Source organism: Periplaneta americana, chromosome 6, assembly GCF_040183065.1.
Source record: "Periplaneta americana isolate PAMFEO1 chromosome 6, P.americana_PAMFEO1_priV1, whole genome shotgun sequence".
In the NCBI taxonomy this organism is placed as follows: domain Eukaryota; kingdom Metazoa; phylum Arthropoda; class Insecta; order Blattodea; family Blattidae; genus Periplaneta; species Periplaneta americana.
The window spans coordinates 80,192,812-80,215,214 of record NC_091122.1 but is presented as its reverse complement, the minus strand read 5'-3'; the positions used below and the strand labels follow the sequence as shown (position 1 = coordinate 80,215,214).

Sequence of the window (22,403 nt, the reverse complement as noted above, 5' to 3'; positions counted from 1 at the left end):
ACAGTTATGACAAGGAGGTCCACAAAATACATAAATGAGGTATTATGTGGCAAGAAGCTACACGACATTTGCTTTAAATAATATATGAGTATAGGGTATTTCAAAAGTCAGTTCAAACATTAAACCGCTATAAATATTATAATACGAGATAGGAAAAAAACAAAAACATCAGTGTTGGGCAAACAACGGGGTTTACAAAACATTGGGAATATGTTCGGCGTTCTCTTGTTCAACGTACAGCTTTCTTTCTGCGACACCATGCACAGCATTTTGCAGATAATGTCTTGGAATATTGGCAATTTCTTGCGAGATGGCATCTTTCAGTTGCAGTAGGATTGTTGGATGTGTGAGGAAAACTCGTTCATTAAGGTAACCCCACAACCAAAAGTCGGCCGGATTGAAATCGGGTGATCGCGGAGGTCACATTGTTGGAAAGTGCCTACTGATGACACGATCGCCAAACATCTGCGTAATTAATTGCTTTCCAGGGATAAAGATGTGAGTGGAGCGCCATCTTGCATGAAGATTGTGTCTTCCATATCGTGATTCCTCAGTCTAGGGATGACGAAGTTCTGTAACATGCTGTAGTAGGCTCCCCGTTTACTGTAACAGTCTGTCTTATTCCATTATTGTCCACACCTTTAGAATAACGGTTAGCGCGTCTGGACGGGAAACCAGGTGGCCCGGGTTCGATTCCCGGTTAGGTCAAGTTACCTGGTTGAGGTTTTTTCCGGGGTTTTCCTACAACTCAATATGAGCAAATGCTGGGTAACTTTCGATACTGGACCCAGGACTCATTTCACCGGCATTATCATCTTCATCTCATTCAGACGCTAAATAATCTGCTAAAACAATTAATGGTGGAGTTAATACGCGCAATTAAGGTTCGTTTTCCGACCAAAGTCATCAGTAGGCACTTTTCAACCATATGGCCTCCGCGATCTCCAGATTTCAATCCGGCCGACTTTTGATTGTGGGTTTACCTTAAAGAACGAGTTTTCCCCACACATCCAACAACCCTACTGCAACTGAAAAATGTCATCTCGCAAGAAATTGCCAATATTCCAAAACATTATCTGCAAAATGCTGTGCATGGTGTAGCAGACAGAATGTTGTACGTTGAATAAGAGAACTGCGGAAATCTTCCCCATGTTTTGTAAGCCCCGTTGTTTGCCCAACACTGTGATGTTTTTGTTTTTTCCCTATCTCATATTATAATATTTATAACGGTTTAATGTTTGAACTGAATTTTGAAATATCCTATACTCGTATATTATTTAAAGCAAATGTCGTGTAGCTTCTTGCCACATAATACCTCAGTTATGTATTTTGTGGATCTCCTTGTCATAACTGCCTGTTACACGGTGTTGTTTCTTCAGCGATTTGTGCTTCTCTAGTCATTAGATTCGTTATTCTTCAATCATTGATTGCACACGACTGCGGTGTTTTACAGATAAATAACCTTGATGAGTGGTAGAACAAGCACAGCTCTGTATTTTAAACGCATTTACACTCGGTTTTAGCCGTTCGAGCTGGGGTACTTCCCTTGTCAGAGTGAAACTAACAACACGATCATACGGTCAGGCACTACCACCAGTACTCTGTGTACCAAATACGGTAACCCAAGTTGTCGTTAAACTGAATATTTGCTCTAAAGATTCCACAATAATATGGAACAGCAGTTTCTATTAGTATTCCAAATAACGGTTGCTTCATATTTGAAAGTTTCAAAACATTTTGTGTAGAAAACAATCTTAATATGTTCCGTAATTTTCTAGCTAATAGTATACTTCCACAGACTTCAGTAATACAGAACTTCCTAGAGACATGGGACTTTTTATTTCACACAATTGCAGTGTAGTTTATAAAAGCACTGTAGCGGCCGGAAGTTAGGCAAAATGGCTTTTTATATGGGTAGATATACGAAAAAGTTTGATAGAGAAAAACATGTTTCCACACATTTCGGTTCGATAGGGCCAGTTTATGTTTTGCCTTTTTTGCCTATTTTATCTTCTGTTGCCTATTTTATCTTCTGTTGCCTATTTTAAGGTTTAATTATCTATTTTGCCTATATTTTGTTTTTGAAGGATGTTTTCTGTTATGTATCTATATATTAAATAAATCAGTACAATTAAATATTGTACGAATTCTGAATATACTAAAAATATAAAAATATATTTTTTTTTATTTCATACATGGAGCACCTATTGCAAAAATTAAACGATATTTTTCATAATGGCAATCTCTATTGAGACGCTCACCCCACATAAATACATTTACATTATTTGTGGCGTCATACCTACAAAAGCAGCCCTACGATGATCAGTCTGCTGAGAGGGTTGGTAAGATCAGTTACTGCTATTGCAGCTCACACCCCAAGGCAGTTTGTTTCTCTTGTCTGAGAGGTTCAGTTTCTACACAGAGTCCAAGAAAACATTGCAGAGAGAGAAAAATAAATTCTCTGACAGGTCGATCGTATTGAAAGCAATTAGCAGGAATGGTACATTAGTTTGGACTGTTGTGAATCCACACAATAGTACACTCAAATCACTTCGGTGGAAATCGAACGGTCTTTTTCATTGATGAAAAACCATCTCTGACAAATGGCTTTTATTTTAATTGAGAACTTGAAAAATTGTCTTGCTGATGCATGCAACCAAGAGAAACAAGAGTAAGCACTGAAATGTGATACAACAGGTTTATTGAATGACATTAAATTACTATTTTAATGATTTTACTGTCAATTTTCGTATTTTAAGTGCTTATTTTTATCACTTTACTGCCTTTTTCCTGAGTTTTAAGTGCCTATTTGTCTGCCTATTTTAGCCAAAATAAATGCCTGAACATCCGGGCTCTAAAAATCAGGTATTCAGTTTGATTCCTTAAATAAAATCTTGCAATTCTTTTAGAAAAATTATCTTGTTCCACACATTAGACACGTAGATGGCTACTGGCAGTGCAGTGAACAAAATTCAAGTTTTAGAAGAAATCGTTGTACGGGTAACCTGCGAAAAATGTAGGAAAGTGAATCTGGAAATATTTAAAACAAACTTACATCAATACTTTTTACACTATCTTAAAAATAATGGAAATGTGGAAAACGGAAAAGTCTGTTAAGTGAATATTCCACACCTATTAATTCTTAGAAAAAGTAACATAATAAATTAAAGTTCCATCGAAATTCTGTTTTAGGATTCATTACTAAGTAGTAGTAGACGGATCCATACCGGTTCCCGCGTCGCTCACTCACTATAAAATACAGAGCATTCCAGCGATAAGTACCGCTTTATTCTTCGACAGCTGGGAGGCACGGTGCTTGAACGACCGCCGGCAACAGGGTCCTTCAACTCACGCGCTTCACCGAATTAAAACTTACATGCATACTTAACCATAATATGTTGAATTTAACATTAATTGTATGTTCTATTAATTACAGAATTTTGTACTCACTCATATATGGCAGATGCTGCTGAAAGTGTTGACCATTTTGCGCTATACAGAGTTCACATCGCCTTAAAAAACTATCGTTCACATTCATGAGCTTCAGCGCTACGAATGTTACCTTTCACCTGTTCAATTGTGCGAAGATTATTTGCACACTGTTTTTTAAGTGTTCTCCATAAATAAAAATAATAATCGGCATTTCCAGCAGCTACTGTCATTAGGGTGAGTACAAAATTCTGTAACTGATATACGGTATAATAATTAATGTTAAATACAACATTAAGGATAGGAAGTATGCATGTAAGTTTTAATTCGGTGAAGTACCGTAAGTTTAAGGGCCCGGTTACCGGCGGTCGCTCAAGCACTGTGCCGCCCATCGGCCGAAGAATAAATCGGTACTTATCGCTGGAACGCTCTGTAGTATGTGCATTCGACACCGAGATTTTCACCTTAGCCGTTAACTTCAGATCATGTAGACTATTAATATCAGTTACACAATGGTGAATAAAACAAAAATAAATTACGAACTGAAACCTATGTAAGGCCTTGCTAACAGAGCTTCCCCCTCTAATGACAACTAGCAAAGTGGTTTCCAACAAGAAAGAAAAGTAGATGTTTCGACTGAACAAAATTAGTGGAGACTAGATGGGACAGAGTATATCTAAATTTTTGTTACAACATGAAACAGCTTCGAACTTACTTACTTACAAATGGCTTTTAAGGAACCCGAAGGTTCATTGCCGCCCTCACATAAGCCCGTCATCGGTCCCTACCCTGTGCAAGATTAATCCAGTCTCTATCATCATATTCCACCTCCTCAAATCCATTTTAATATTATCCTCCCATCTATGTCTCGGCCTCCCTAAAGGTCTTTTTCCCTCCGGTCTCCCAACTAACACTCTATATGCATTTCTGGATTCGCCCATACGTGCTACATGCCCTGCCCATCTCAAACGTCTGGATTTAATGTTCCTAATTATGTCAGGTGAAGAATACAATGCGTGCAGTTCTGCGTTGTGTAACTTTCTCCATTCTCCTGTAACTTCATCCCGCTTAGCCCCAAATATTTTCCTAAGCACCTTATTCTCAAACACCCTTAACCTATGTTCCTCTCTCAGAGTGAGAGTCCAAGTTTCACAACCATAAAGAACAACCGGTAATATAACTGTTTTATAACCGATAATGTAATTGCTTTATAAATTCTAACTTTCATATTTTTTGACAGCAGACTAGATGATAAAAGCTTCTGAACCGAATAATAACAGGTATTTCCCATGTTTATTCTGTGTTTAATTTCCTCCTGAGTATCATTTATATTTGTTACTGTTGCTCCGAGATATTTGAATTTTTCCACCTCTTCGAAGGATAAATCTCCAATTCTAATATTTCCATTTCGTACAATATTCTAGTCACGAGACATAATCATATACTTTGTCTTTTCGGGATTTACTTCCAACCGATCGCTTTACTTGCTTCAAGTAAAATTTCCGTGTTTTCCCTAATCGTTTGTGTATTTTCTCCTAACATATTCACGTCATCCGCATAGACAAGAAGCTGATGTAACCCGTTCAATTCCAAACTCTCTGTGTTATCCTGAACTTTCCTAATGGCATATTCTAAAGCGAAGTTAAAAAGTAAAGGTGATAGTGCATCTCCCTGCTTTAGCCCGCAGTGAATTGGAAAAGCATAAGATAGAAACTGACCTATACGGACTCTGCTGTATGTTTCACTGAGACACATTTTAATTAATCGAACTAGTTTCTTGGGAATACCAAATTCAATAAGAATATCATATAATACTTCCCTCTTAACCGAATCATATGCCTTTTTGAAATCTATGAATAACTGATGTACTATACCCTTATACTCCCATTTTTTCTCCATTATTTGTCGGATAGAAAAATCTGATCAATAGTCGATCTATTACGCCTAAAATCGCACTGATGATCCCCAATAATTTCATCTACGTACGGAGCTAATCTTCTCAAAAGAATATTGGACAAAATTTTGTACGACGTCAACAAAAGTGATATTCCTCGAAAGTTACCACAGTTGGTTTTGTCCCCCTTCTTAAAAATAGGTACAATTATGGACTCCTTCCATTGTTCTGGTACAATTACCTTTTCCCAAATAGCAAGTACAAGTTTATAAATTTCGCTATAATCGGGTATAAATGGCTCAGCAGTTTGTATTTCAATTTCATCCCGATCATTTCTATTTGGCCTATGTACATTTAGTAGTTGCGCAAAATAGTTTTTCCATCTGTTTAGGACTGATGGAGAGTCTGTAAGCAAGTCACCATTCTCATCCTTGATCACGTTTACCCTTGGCTGATATCCGTTCTTAAATTCCTTTATACCCTTATATAAATCTGTAATGTTTTTATTCTTACTATTTGCTTCTACCTCATTCAGTTTTTCCTAGAAGTAACCTCTCTTTTTATTCCTACGTGTGCGACTTGCTTCCCGTCTTTCATTGAAATAATTATCTCTTCTCCTCAACTGGATCCTGTAAGAATTTCAATTTTGCCTGTTTCCTTCTTTCTACTGCAATGCAACAATCTTCATCAAACCACGGTTTCTTTTTCTTAGTTTCATGATAACCTATGCTCTGCTCAGCTGCAATTTTGATATTATCTCGGATATTGTTCCACACGCTATTAACTTCTAACTCTTCCTCAGCTTCGTCAGCAGTTGCTAAAGCAGCAAACCTATTTGAAATTTCAATCTGATAACGTTGCTTAGTTTCCTCGTCCTTTAATTTCAAAATATTGAATCTACTAATATTAGCTTGTTGCTCTACTCGCTTGGCTACTGATAGTCTTTCTCTTAATTCTCCAATTACCAAATAATGGTCAGAATTACAGTCTGCCCCCCTGAAAGTTCGAATGTCTACTATACTGAAACAGCTTCGAACATAGAGACAAAAGCACAAAACCTCTAGCCCAGCGGTGACCAAAACTCGAACGGCAGTGATTACACGCGAGAGAGAGTCTATGAAGTAAAAAGTTGGGGGAGAGGTACAAGGCATGAAAACTACAACCAGTGATGGTTCGTGCACTAATATTTAGTTCTTCATCAACCCGCTAATAAAAATCGCAAGCTTTGCTGTATCAGTAATATCACTACTGTCATCAAGAGATATACATTTTCTTCTTTTTTTTTATGCCTCCTGAACACAATCAGAAATCTCCTGAATTCTCTTCTGGATATTTAGTCGAGAAAGCCCAGTTTTTCAAAATTAATTAACAACTCTCATTGGACAAATTATTTCAGCCACCTTGATCATTACGCTTTTATAAAACTTTCCTCCGTTGGAAGGCTTAAGAGAACGAGCTATTTCGTTTGGCACTAGATAGTTGGCTTCCTTACATTTATTTATATCATCTTTCTTTTCATGACGATGATTTATGGCTGATTTCAGTTCTTTGAGTTTGATAGCTCGTTTCATTACTACACTAGCACGTAATATTCAATCAGTTTCCCTATATTATTATTATTATTATTATTATTATTATTATTATTATTATTATTATTACTTCTTCTACTAGTAATGCTATCAGTATTGCTATTAGTATTACCATTATTATTATTATTATTATTATTATTATTATTATTATTATTATTATTATGAAATCAATAACTAGTAAATAACTGATAATAGTTATCAAAAGATTAAAAAAAAAATTAAAATGGAGATATAGCGTAGTCTAGTAATTATTTTATCCTTCAAGGGAAGATGTAGGTCTATATTTTTTTTCTTATTTTAGTAGGTTATTTGACGACGCTTTGTCAACATCTTAGGTTATTTAGCGTATGAAAGAGATGAAGGTGATAATGCCGGTGAAATGTGTCCGTGGTCCAGCACCGAAAGTTACCCAGCATTTACTCATATTGAGTTGAGGGAAAACTCCGGAAAAAAACCTCACCCAGGCAACTTGCCCCGATCGAGAATCGAACCCGGGCCACCTGGCTTCGCAGTCAGACGCGCTAACCGTTACTCCACAGTTGAGGGCTGTAGGCCTATATATTCAGGCACGCATATAAGAACTATGGTAACACTTGCTGATAAGTAGTAGTAGTAGTAGTAGTAGTAGTAGTAGTAGTAGTAGTAGTAGTAGTAGTAGTAGTAATAATAATAATAATAATAATAATAATAATAATAATAATAATAATAATAAATGTTATGCCTGTGTATTCAGCGTAATGCCCTGTAATGTCGCTTCTATATACTACTATTAACTGAACCGTTGAGCAAAGCAACATATTACATTTTCTCCAACAGAACAGCGAATAAATTCCTCTTCTCATTCTGTACAAAACCTTCTCGTAGAGACAGAGGGTTTATAGAGCGGCATGGCACCGACACTTCTTACCTTCAGTACGTGAGCGAGACAGAGACAGGAAACTCCCCTTACCAATATGTCTACGATTACACGATGTAATCACGATATCCAGTTTGATCACCGCTGCTCTAGACATTCATGAGATGACATTCGATAGAAGATGCTAACAAAATGAATAGGTGTCCTATTTGTTCACTTATCTTTGTACAGTATACATCGTACATTCTGAATAAAGGAAGTCCATAATCGCATGCAAACAAACGGAACCATCTCAAAATCGACCTTTGACCTTTCCAACAACCGGTTTTGACTTTCTCTACTCCCTCCTTAATTTATGAATATAAATAACTCTGCCTATCATACCGGTAGTATATACAAGTTAACAGGTTGTCATCTAACCCCTACCCTTGAAAGGTCAAGGTGGTACAGTTAATAAAAAATTATTGAACGCTCTAATTTCGACTCTCATGGAAATACAACAAGTTTAGTAAATACGTTCGGACTTCATGCCGCCGCGCCGCACAGTGGTCGAAAGAACCGCTCTGGTTTTGATTAAACTGTGTTGTCAGATGTTTTTCGATGTGTTTAACCCAAATATTAACTTATTTTTTCAGTACTGAGACACATTTGAGTATTTTAAGGATGTATTTTGAAAAAAATCATTATTTCTCCTAAAACAATCAAACTTGTTGCCTAAATTTCCTCCATAAAGTGAAGAATGGGTAGAACGGAGAAAAACTCTCTCCGGCAACGGAATTCGAACTCTGGTTTTCATCTCTACGTGCTGACACTTTACCCACTAAGCCACACCGGATTCAAATTCCAATGCCGGATTGAATCCTCCTCATTCTTTCGTTTGTACTAAGATAGAAATAAGTAGCAATCTTCTGTGGATACATGAGGAAGTTGAAATATTGAATGTTCAGATAAGAAATGGGCGGGAAACCTTAGATGTAATAGCATGTTACAGACCACCCAGTGAATTAAACAATTTAACTTTGCACAAACTAAATGAATATCTTAATACAGTATCAGAAGACCGAAACGTAGTAATTGCTGGGGATCTAAACCTCCCGAAAATTAACTGGAACTGGATTTCAGGTACAAATTCAGATGCACAGACCCTTGTTTATGAATTGATCTGGCGTAAAGATTTCACGCAGGTAGTAAATGGTCCGACGCGTGACAATGCCCTCTTAGATGTTTACCTACTAAGACCTGTCTCTCTCTTTGTCAACTCTGAAAGTTTCATAAAATAAGTGATCACAATAGCGTCTTATTAGAAATCTTCTGGGAAAACACAGTAAATCCGAGGTCAAGTCCACTGTCTGTCTGGAATTTTAACAAAACCGATGTCCATGAATTACAAACGTTTCTACGAGAAAAGCATGATGACTTTCTAAGGACTGAAGGAAATATGGAAAATGTGTGGCATAAATTTAAGAGTATAATTTTCGATGCATTAGTAAAATGTGTACCTTCTAAAATAATTAAGAAAAATCCGGACCCAGAATATTACACTAATTATATTCGCTACTTAAAGAAAAAGACAAGGCGCGCATTTAGCAAACGTAAACGAAGCCATGAGCATTGGGAAAAATATGTCGAATTAATTAAGAAACTTGAGTGTGAAAAAAGTTAAGCTCAGGAAAATTTTCTAAAAACTATTTTAAAAGAAGATGAAAGTAACAATTGGAGACAGTTTTATAATTATGTACGCAGGAGAAAAGGAAAAAACGAAGGAGTAGTGCTTTTACGAAATCAGAACGGAGAAAGTATAACTGATGACAAAGAAAAGGCCGACTTATTAAATTCCTATTTCATTTCGGTTTTCAATAATAATAATAATAATAATAATAATAATAATAATAATAATAATAATAATAATAATAATAATAATAATAATAATAATAATCCCGCTGATAGGAGTGGTTGTGTCACAGACCATGAATGTGAACCAAATTCGACTTTCAAAATAACTTCCAAATGGGTTAGAGAGAGAATAACGAAATTAAAAAATCGGAAGTCTCGAGGACCAGATAGTATTGCTACAGAGATTCTTAAATTAGGTTCCGAGGCCATAATTCCATACTTAATGCGTATATTTTATGTTTCCATAAACAATGCAGCTATTCCATGTGACTGGAAATCAGCTATAGTGGTACCCATATATAAAGGTGGAAATAAATTAGATGTCGGAAACTACAGACCGATTAGCCTTACATCTGTCGTATGTAAAGTCATGGAGCATTTGATATCGGATTATATTCGTCATGTTCTAGATGCGAAAGACTGGTTTTACAACCGCCAGCATGGTTTTAGGGAAGGCTTCTCATGTGATAGTCAAATTACGTCGCTGGTTCAGGATCTAACTGAAGAGGTAGATAGAGGCGGAAGAATCGATGCAGTTGTGATTGATTTTTCGAAAGCATTTGATTTGGTGCCACATGACATATTAATAGATAAGTTAAGTAGGCTAGGAATAGATAAAAGAGTGGTGCTATGGATCCAAGAATTCTTAAACGGTAGAACCCAGAGAGTTAGAGTAGGTCATGAAATATCGGAAATTGGAAATATAAGTTCAGGGGTGCCACAGGGCAGCGTTCTGGGTCCATTACTCTTTATAATATACGTAAATGACCTATGCCAGAATATTACATCAAATATGAGGCTATTTGCAGACGACTGCATTATCTATAGAAAGATTAGAAAAAATTCAGATGTAGATGCTATTCAAACAGACTTGAATAAAATTTATAACTGGGCGTTAAAGCATAGGATGAAAATAAATGGTTCTAAAAGTAAATCTATAACATTTTGTAAAACCCGAGAGGAAACTAGTCTTAATTACGAATTCAGTGGTGTTGTAATTCCGCAAGAACAATGTTGTAAATACCTAGGAGTGTATTTAAACTCCTTTCTTGGGGAGAGCATGTTGATAATGTTACGGGTAAAGCATGGAGGGCACTTCACTTTATTATGAGAATCTTGAGAAAGGCTAGCCCCAAATCGAGGGAAATAGCATATCTAACGTTAGTGCGACCGTTAATGGAATACGGAACTACATGTTGGGATCCCTATAGAATATACCAGATAAATTCCTTAGAAACAATCCGGTATAGGGCAGCGAAATTTGTTAAAGGTAAAAGAGAAGATGGAAACGATAAGATAAAAGAACTTAAATGGGAAACTTTGGAAAACAGACGTAGGAAAACTAGAATAACATCATTGTATAGAGCACATCTAGGTCAGAAAGCATGGGTAGACATAACGGCTCGGTTAGAAAAGCCAACGTACTATGGTAGGAACGATCATAATTTTAAAATCAAATGTAGGAAACAGAAAACGGATGTAGGTAAATTCTCATTTTTAAATAGAACTATAAATGATTGGAATGACCTACCTGCAGCGGTCTTTGAGGGCTGTCCTTCCTTAAGGAGATTCAAGAATAACTTAAAAAGTTGTATATAAAGTGAAAATTAAAATTAAGATGACATTCAACATTTAATTTTTTTTAAGGTGACATGTATTTATCTAGGCTGACGAGTTTACTTCCTTGGTTTGAATTGTAAATTATTTAAAACTAGCGTGTAAGAGGGCCTTAGACTAGAAATGTTTAGTTTAAATGTAGTTCTGTTTATAAGTATGCATAAGGATGCAATTATTTGACTTATTTGAACTGTTGTATCAGTGAAGCGAGGTGAGTCAGTGAAGTTATGGTTTTACAGTGTAGTGAACAGTTCCGATCAGTGATAATTTATAGCGTCAATGAAATGTGTTCTATAGTGTCAGTGAAATGAGTTACAGAGTGTCAGTGAAATGTGTGCTAAAGTGTCAGTGAAATGCGTCATAGTGCCACTACAGGGAATGAGATGAGAGTAAAGTGAAAGACTATTGAAACTTATGTAGGACCTATATATAATTATGTAGGTTGTATTGTAAAATTAGGTATTTTATTTTATGTTTTATAATTATTGTGTTAAATTGTATTGTGTATTATTATTGTATTGTGTGTGAAATTGTATATGTGTTGTAAAATTGTATTGTGTATTGTAAATTTTATTGTGTATTGGTTATCATTTTATTGTGTATTGTTAATATTGTATATACCACTGCCACCGGGTGCTTGCCCACTTGCAGTGTAAATAAATACATACATACATACATACATACATACATACATACATACATACATACATACATACATATGGTAATGCAGAATTCCTGCACGGAAATAACATATTATGTACTGTACTCCAGTACATCATAGTAATTGCTCCATATACCTTTCGAACTCTCTTAAACATAACATGCTCTTTAATATTTTTCAGACTATTCTTCAAGTGCTTATAAAATATGTTATATAGTCAAATATAGAAAAAGGTAAGAATTAGTGCTGTCAATCGATCAAAATATTTAATCGGTTTGAAAACAGATTTAATATACTGTAATATACACAATTATTTTTCAATTTAATTTGTGTTCGGTGATAAGCATAGTATTAAGTGTTCTATATCTGTATATATTGTACCGTTATATTACAAAATAACTATTTTAGTCATTTACTAACATATTTATTATATAGGCTTATAATTTATTTGTGTCGATTTCTCCGGGAATTTTTTAAACAAAAAGAAATTTTAAAAGTATGAGGACTCACATAGTTAAAACTGCTTCATCCATGATTTTATACATGTGAGTGCATTCACACGCTCTGAATTAAGTGTCGTTCTAAGTTTACTAACAATGTTTCTTCCATCATTAAACACGAAAGAACTTTTTTCTGTCAAGCACTTCTCCACGATCGTTCAATTTAAATCTAAACGTTTCACCGAGTTTACCTCTCAAATTTTCATATTTATGACATAATGGAGTTTTCACTTTTCGCAGACCATAGAAATCTGATTTTTTTTTCTTTAGCAAACTAAACACACAAGCTTTATCTACAAACTCAGTAAAGAAACTGCAACAAAACAGCACTAATGGGGTGACAAAATTTTAGAAAGAGAAGAAGATAGTTACTCTCACTTCCACAGAGTGTAGCCATGGCTAAAGGATGAGGGGGACGTATCCCAGAAAAGTATGTATTTCATATTATGCTAAAGGAAGACGAGCTGACAACAAGGCTAAAGTTTTCTTGAAAACTTAAGGGTTTCGCATTATGTTTCAACTTTCAATAAGGGTAGACCAGGTCACTGTCCTCTCTCTTTCTGAAGTGTTTCTGCAAAGATTTGCACTATGTCACCTGCTTCGCAGTTAAAAAATAACGGTACTATTGTGCTTTGAAGTAAGCAATTTCCGAGACGATTGTAGAGTTTTTAGTCTGAGTTTGCATTAACAAAATAATAATTGATATCAAGTATAACCGATTAATTTTAATAGACTCACATCAGTTATTCGATTAAATTTTTGATCGATTAATCTTACAACAGAAATTGATCGATTAATTGATTAAATTCCACAACACTAGTAAGAATTGTGATGCCTAGCAGAAGAGGGAAAATATTTCACCGCAAAAATCTTCAGGTTTAAGGACAATCCTAATAGCATGTTTTGTTAAGCGCACCTTTAAGAAGAGTAGGAAAAAAAATATGCACATAATACACAAATTGGAAGAGTAAAATATTTTGTAGTAAAACATTATGTAATAAAAATATAAATTGAGAAAATTGAGTTTGAAATTTTAAAGAACCATCCAGAGCGTGCAACCTATTAACTAAAAGTCGACCGAAGATTGCAGGTGCCTACCTGCATGAAAATTTGTGGAGAGGTTCTATGAAATTCTATTATATAAAATGATAAAATTTGGATTTAAAAAATAATACAATTTTTCTCATCTCATTTGAAAAACAAACAATACATAACTTCTCATAATGAGCAATTTGAATATTTTATAAGCTATTCTGTCTATCGTTCATTCGCCACTAAACTATTTGATTATATAAAATATTTTTTCTTTAATCTGAAAAAATAGCAGGTTATATTTCATAGAGTTTGAAAGGTACGTGGAACAAATTTTAGGAAAACATTTTTATTGTTGTAGGAGAAATTGTGATTTTTCAAAATAAGGTACAATTTAAATTAAAAAAAAACATGTTAATTCATAAAATTGTGGACCAAATTAGATGAAATTTTGTACTGATGCCATTTATATGCAGCATGACATGTGTACAATTTTCAAAAATCTATTTTAAACCGTCAATTCTGCGCCAGCCAAGCCCGATCACTGAACATCAACCGTGAGTTGTAACGGTAACAAACTTAAATAGGTAGGAAACTTAGGCGTAGCCATACACATCTAATTTTGTCAAATGTCTTTAAATGACACTTGGGCTATATGAGGAAGAAAAAAAGACACTTTTACCTCGTCCTACAAATGTTTTAGGTTAACGTTTTCCCAAAAAACTTAAAAAAGTTACGAAATGTCATGAAAATAAGTCCAGTAGGCCAATAAAAATTTCTATATAAAGAATTTTTCGATCTGAGCACTCTGGATAACTCGTATGCTTTAATCATTTAACATTCAACTTTTTCAACAGGGGAAAAAGTCACGAAAGAGTCAACATTATCCCATTACAATGGTAAAAGATAGGTTGACTTTGCTGTCGCATTACGGAAGAAATGACAGATTTTTACTCAGATTTGTTACTTTTTTACATCCCCAGACTTTGACAGTTCGTCGGCGAACTCATGGGCTCGTTTAGAAAAATTTCGTAAAATGGGTTTTTCGCGTGAAATGGTGTCTTCCGACCACTGTGCACTGGCCTCCACGACTTCCTTTATGAATAATTAATTCTGCGACTCATTGTTGAAGCAACACAATATTATTTCAGGTCTCAAGAAAGTAGGCCTACTAAATTCCTTTTTACTAAGTGCATACTTCATTTTACAAATTGGTGGAATCTTCCTTCGCATACTTTTAAACAATGTAAATTCAGCTGTAATTATTTGGCACTGTATTTCCTCATAAAAGGCTCAAATCAGTGTCCCACTATTATAGTTTTCATATCACAAAAATGTTTATGAAGCTCCTGAAATACTACAGTCAAGGGAATGGGATCTGGTCTCGCCCTAAATATCTACAGAGCGTTTCAGCGATAAGTAGCGGTTTATTCTTCGGCCGCTGGGCGGCACGGTGCTTGAGCGAATACCGGCAACCGGGTCCTTAAACTCACGGCGCTTTACCGAATTAAACTTACACGCATACTTACTAACCATAATATGTTGTATTTAACATTAATTATTATATCGACGGCGTTTAGGTAAAATGGCTTAACCGCTCATTTTTGAAATGCAACTTTTTTTTGCTGTACTTAGTGTAATTAGTTAAAATTTAATTACAAAACGTGAAGATATGTTTTTTGACAATAATGTTTACATTCTTTCATATACAATAACAAATAATGTGCTAGAATTTAATTATAGCCGTTTCTGAAAAATTTTTCTTTTGTGGAATAAGCCCTTTTACATGAACACCGTCGATTATGTTATATTAATTACAGAATTTTGTACTCACCCACATGACAGTAGCTGCTGGAAGTGTTGACCATTTTGCACTATACAGAGTTCACGTTGCCGTAAAAAAAACATCATGAGCTCATGAATGTGAACAATGAGTTTTTACGGCGATGTGAACTATTTGGAACACAAAAAGTCAACACTTCCAGCAGCTACTGTCATGAGGGCGAGTACAAAATCCTTTAATTAATATAGCATATAATAATAATGTTAACATATGGTTAGTAAGTATGCATGTAAATTTTAATTCAATGAAACTCATTGAGTTTAAGGGCCCGGGTGCCGGCAGTCGTTCAAGCGCCGTGCCGCCCAGTGATCGACAAATAAACCGGTACTTATCGCTGGAATGCTCTGTACATCAGTCCACTTCGCAGACAGTACAGAGAAAGTCCTGGCTACATGAAGTATGAAGTTCATTGCGATAAAATTATATAAACTGGGTGAAAAGATAGAGTCAAGTAGAAAGTTGGTTTGATAAAATTTCTAATATTGAGATGGGAAATCCACGATATTTATTCAAAGGGTGGAACTCGAATTCACGGAATAAATCCATCTAAAATTAAGCTACTGTGACGTAGGAATATATAGGCTATGCCAATTTTTTGCCCATTACTTTAATCTATCTGTACTTTTAATAATTGGTTATAATTAATATACAACGCCATGAGATCGATTCTGGCAAATGTAGGCTACTGCGTGAGACAGTAATGTAAATTTATGAGGAGGTTAATTATCTAGCTGATGGTGGTTGTAATCGGCTAATTGACATCACTGCAATTAATGGAAGAAAATCTGAAGCAGAGATAATTGATCTGACCATCAGGTTCGAAACTCAAAAAGATCAGCTCCTAGAAGTTGACTGAAAAGAAATTTATGAACCCAGAGTACCATACCATATTTCAAGTAATACAAGTAATTTTAAAATCATTTCCGTTTTGGATCATGGGGGAAAATTAACAAAACTTTTGTAAATTGGAAAAGTAAACATAAAATTAGTAAAAACATCCTAGATATAATTTTATTATTGTCTGTAATATCATAAAATATTCCACAGATCTTTTCCGAAATCATGTTTACGGTATTAACACAATGTACTTAAATTAATCGTAAAATCGTGTTATTTTCTTTTCTTGTGAAAGTTTACATATTAACCTCATCATTCATTCTGAATCCTATTTGGTTGTGTGAACATTTTTAGTAACAAGGTTGTTTCTTGGGAACTAAAAAATATATTATTCTGGGTCTTAAAGGCAAGCTCAATTTATGAATCGGATTAATAAATAAATCATTCCATCAGCCATAAACTTATCAATATGAAAATCATTGCAACATCACGATTTCACAATATTTTTCGAGCGAAACGTCTCATAGATGAAATAAACATCGCAGTTTTTTTCGGGTATGAAATGAAACATATTGAAAACTGAAAATACATAGATACATTCTATAATTATGTACTGTTATTATGTTTCTCACACAAGTTAGTTTATTTCTCGAATCGTTTTAGACCAATTGATAAATATCGAGAGCTTATTACTGTTCATTATTGAAAAAAAAAAGAAATCCGAAATATTTTTATTAAGGGACAGAAAATAAATAGTCTGATGGTGAAACTAGCGCTGAAGTAGTTCCGGTGATTTCGGAAGTGAAAATCGTTGAATTTATAAGGGCTTTTTTTCTGGTGGAGATTCAGTTGATCGTATATGCAAGACATAACATATGCCTAAACTAACCAAACCTAACCTGTCACAGATTCGTATATAGACTACAAGGTGTATAAGTGGAGTACGAAGGGAACTATTTCAGCGCTAGTTTAGCTAGATATTTGGAAGGAATGTGAAAACCAACAGTAAAAGAACTTCATATGCAATTGTAGTTTATAAATAAGATTATTAATTATACTTAATATTCGTAAATGAACTGTTTGTACAACTAAATTAAAGTAAATAAAACATCTCTTATCAGACTTCAATGTGGCTGAAAATATATGGACTAAATATAGAATTAAAAAACCAGAAGATTAATTCCTCTGGAAAAACACACACATACTCACAGAAGAGAGGAATATGAAAACAATTCCCTGATGCAGGGTAAAATCGCAAAAACGCATTTCAAACAGAAAAAAAAACACCTGCAAAGAATTGGATAAATTTCAAAACGTGGATTCTTTCCTTTCCCTCTTACTCCAAAATTCCAACCTGGTGCACACAAAATAAATTATTGGCACTGAAAAGTGCCTTTCGTAAGTATGACGATGCGTATTCGACAAACACAGACAAATCTTCTCTTTTTAGTATTGTAAGATAATTGTTTAGTGAGGTATCCGTATACTGAAATTTTCCCATATTATATTGAGTGTAAGTCTTGCAGATTCATTCTCACTACCTTCAAAATAGGTAAATTTTTAGTGAAAATAAACACAGCAAACGGGTTCGCATTTCTGGTCTTAAAGCTAGGTTTTTCTCAAACACTATAATTTATTATAACAGCCTAAACATGGATGTGCGTTTCCTATTATCCTCTCAACGAATCTCCTAGGAAATTTGAAAAAGAATTTGACGTTAAAATGTCAGAATTTAGAAATAACTGCACAGGCTTGTTACGTATGCGGGCACTCCCAACAGACCTTGAGGCGAAGGGGAGGTCGCCCGCCCGACTGGATCCTAACCTACCCCACTGTATGGATCCATAAGTCGGGATTCTTCTTGGGTGAAAGGGAGTCTTGAATAAATTAGAAAAAAAAAAACTGGATTGTTTACTGACCTCTAGTTGAATCGGTAGAATGGACATGGCACGAATCCTCACAATATCATGGTTATAGATGACACAAGTATTTCTCTGTCTCTGCAATGCACACGTTCACCGCCAGGCTAGCAACTGTTGAGATAGTCTTCCAACCTTCCCCCTTACTGCTGCTTCACGAACCACTTCATCCCCTCCCCTCCTCACCTCTTGCCATCATCCCTAACCCACCCCAAGTGTAACGAGAGATTTCAGCCACGACCCCACCACAAGCACAGGTTTGCCAACGTTCAAGGAAAAATAATTTTGGCAAAACCAAGTTTCAGTTCGATTTAGTCCCATTTCTTGCATATTAATACTGCGAAGAACATAAGACCATGTCCGGTTATTTACAGCAAGATGTTGGAGAAAGGGAAGAGCTTCATGCACCATATCTAGCAGTGGGGATGAAAGGGGTTGAAACCTTCGCCCCGAAATATCTACAGTTTACTAAGAAATGAGAGAGTGACGGAGAGGAAAAGAGAGAGAGAGAGAGAGAGAGAGAGAACTTTGATTCAGTTGTCATCCGACACTTTCACCACAGGCAAATTCATTTTTAGAATCGAATCCTAGACAGTGATGTGACTGCAAGCTAAAACCGAAAAGGATGTAATTTAGGCTCTAACATACTGTAGTGTAATTCAAAAGTCGTGACTCCGTCGTCCTTAATTTAGATTTTATAACTTCTGACATTATTATTATTATTATTATTATTATTATTATTATTATTATTATTATTATTATTATTATTATCATTCTTCTCATCATAAGGCACGATATTATCAACTTGTTCTACTTTACCTTGATGTAGCCTACATGATTTTGCTCGTCCTGTAAAGAACCGGCCGTAACCAATTTGATGGAGAACGAAATATGTGTGGGGTTCTCTTAATTATTTTGGTCATATGCATTTGTTATTTATAATATAGAAACATTTGTAGGCTTATGAGGTGTTATCAGCACGTGCATTTTAAAAATAAACATAGATTTCGACAATGAGGGAAAATTGGATTTACGAGATTTTAGAAGTAAGCCGACGATATAGAGCTAATGTACGTATTTTCGTATGGAAGATGAATCATTGCACTATTGTGACATGAAACACATGCTATATCACTGATATCAAAAGAATGGAAAGAAATAATTGATGCAATAGTGCAGGAAATTAACAAAGCACTTATTTATTTATTCAGTTATTCAATTATTTATTTGTTCACATATTCCTTTATTTCTTTATTTATGTATTCATTCATTCATTCATTTGTTCGTTTATATATATATATATATATATATATATATATATATATATATATTCATTATTTATTTACTTATAACTCAGGGACGCCTTTAGTTGCTATCATTCGTTTCCGGGGCCAAAACTTGTCCTACATTTGTTTTTCTTTTATAGTAGTTATTAAATTGGCGGCCGGGTAGCTCAGTTGGTAGAGCAGCTGGCTACGGACTGGAAAGTCCGGGGTTCTATCCCAGGTGGTGATAGAACTTTTTCTCGTTGCCAAACTTTCAGAACGGCCCCGAGGTTCACTCAGCCTCCTATAAAATTGAGTACCGGGTCCTTCCCGGGGGTAAAAGGCGGTCAGAGCGTGGTGCCGACCACACCACCTCATTATAGTGCCGAGGTCATGGAAAGCATGGGGCTCTACCTCCGTGCCCCCCAAGTGCCTTCATGGCATTGTACGGGGATACCTTTACCTTAACCTAGTAGTTATTAAATTTAACATATATTTTGAATATTGAAAGTTATCCATTCTGTCTAAACGTTGTGACCGTTGTGTTTTTAAGTTACGTAATTTTAATAATATTTAAATTAAATTTAAAGTCTTTCAATTTTATACCTGATACTTTAATTTCGTTTCTGGTCTCGAATGAATGTCCAGCTACTGATTTAATTACGAATATTTCAATTATTCATGTATTACTTTCAATAACTGTCTAAATCTCTGCCCCATATATGCTGTTGTCTTATTGAACGTTCTTGTTTTTACCTTTAATTTCTGACAGTTTTCTACACTTAGTTTCGTTAATATAACGAGTATACACCTGCAAACAGGTTTCGCTAAGTACAGTGCCGTTCGAAAAGTTACGAGGTGCAAGTAACAGCCCACTTAACAGTAATTCAGCAAGAAAATAACCCATACACTTACCTTATTCGACTATCATCTTTTGAAAATATTTCTAGACATTTTGGGTTTCGTCTGTATCGATAAAATGCTCACTTTTATTCACAAACCTGGGTTTTAGAATCATATGGTTCTTGAAAGCCAGGATGTATTCGTATGAATATATCAAGATACATTTTGTACGATTTCTTTGCAATGTAATATCATAAATGAAATTTAATATTATATAGAAGGTGAACCGTAAGTATGGTCATTAGTTCCAGGAGGCTATTCTCTGAGATATTTCAAACAAAAAAGTTTCATATAATTTTTCTCGTTTTTTATTTCTTTTCGAGATAAAAACTGTTTTTATATGACACATTTCACAGCCTATTTTCAGAAAGTCATTGATAGAATTTCCAATATGCTAAGTCAATTTAATAATATATATGAATGAAAGAATTCCAATTTCTTCCTTTAAATGTGCATAAATTTGATCCGAACAAATGCAATTTTTCATTCTACAAAGGAATTTTTCAATGTTACATTTGTTCGGATTAAATTTCTGCATATTTAAAGGACAAAACTAAAATTCTTTCAATCAATTATTGTCATAATACACTGCTCTCTTAAATTGACTGAGCATATTGGCAATTCTATCAACGATTTTCCCCAAATAGGCTATGAAATATGTGATATAAAACAATTTTTATCTCGAAAAGGAAACAAGAACGAGCAAAATTGATTAAACTTTTTCGTTTAAAATACATATAGAAGTAGCCCCCTGAAATTAACGACATTACTTACAGTTCACTCTGTAATACATTAACTTTGCCCATTTTTATAAATATGGTAGTGAAAACTGGACATTCAGAGTAGCAAGACCGTCAAGAATAAGAGCAGTACAAATGAAATGCATGAGGACAACAGGCTACTCGATATGGATCACGCAACTAATAAAGAGATTATAGAATAATTTAAAATAGTACTGAAATTAGAAAAAAATGAAAATTATTAAACGTAATGATTTCAACATTTAGACAGAACAAGGAACAGTCTAAGCTATGCACGAAAAGGAAGAAGCTAGTAAGGCCTCTGAAACGACTTTTGGAAAAGTAAGGCCGAAACAGGTCAATAAGTGGCCTAACTCCACTATGGTGTCGACCAACTTATAGTTACTGACTATGTACTAAATACGTACAGTAACTTATAAGGAAAAAAAGTTCTGAGACACTCGCTGGAGCACAGCTTCACTAATATTGCGTATTAGCCGTGGTACAACTTTTGTTCTTATCGAGAACGAAACCTTTTTCCTTACACTTATTAAATAGGCCTAATTTAATAACACAATGTTTCAGTGATTGTGTAGTCTATGGAAAACTTAGCCGAAACTTACATAAACACAATTCTTACGCTTTTTTCCTTCAATAGAGCGTAGATAATTCGTTGCTGTACTATGTATCTATCCATGTTTTAAAGCACACATTTTTCTCAATAGAGTTCGGGCAATTAAGTATGATTAGTGGAATAGCTGACTAGAAAAAAGCGCGCATTGTGTCATGAACTGACTTTAAATCTAAGTTGCCGGCATTCTTACCGATCTGCGAGACTGGTGTGTGACAATACGTTGAGTTTTTCAGATCTCATGTATAGAGTATGTGACAATTTCATACATCGCTTGCGAGACTGTGGTGCCATCACAGAGCAAGAACCTTATCCGCGAGAGCAGGCGATCTGCTCGCGTAGTGCCGATCACTTAGATCTGACTCTATAGTTAGGCCTATATAAGCCAGAACCACTTTCATGGTAGCATGGATGCTAAATATGTGTATTTGTGTAAGAACTGTAGAAATTGAAATTTGCAGAATCACAATACTCTATAATGAAGAAGTAAAAATATTGTCTTTGATGGAGTGATCAGATATTTGTGGTCTAAAAATTCTTAGCACGGTTTTTCGGAGTAAGTCGGAAGTGTTATGGCACAAATTTACTACATGTGCAAGGATACTATCCTTGAATATCAGAGTTTGAATCAAAGTTCGTAGAGTGCTTTCCACACGCATCAAATCCATCTCAAATGCATATACTGTAGTCGTCTAATGGCTTTCTGCTTACCATTGACTCATCAGAATAGATTAGTTGTTAAACGAGTAAGGTGTTAGTTGGTCACATCTGCAAGATCAAGTAGAAGGATCACA

General features: G+C 35.0%; 1 protein-coding gene across 1 annotated transcript in view; it reads right to left on the bottom strand.

Moving 5' to 3' along the window:
- The window catches only part of LOC138701453 (E3 ubiquitin-protein ligase TRIM71-like), an 85,219-nt gene extending 67,015 nt beyond the window's left edge, over positions 1-18,204 (bottom strand). The window contains exon 1 of the mRNA XM_069828337.1: positions 18,071-18,204. The gene's annotated coding sequence lies outside the window, so the exon portion shown is untranslated. The remainder of the gene's footprint in view (positions 1-18,070) is intronic.
- Between the last annotated feature and the right edge of the window lie 4,199 nt (positions 18,205-22,403).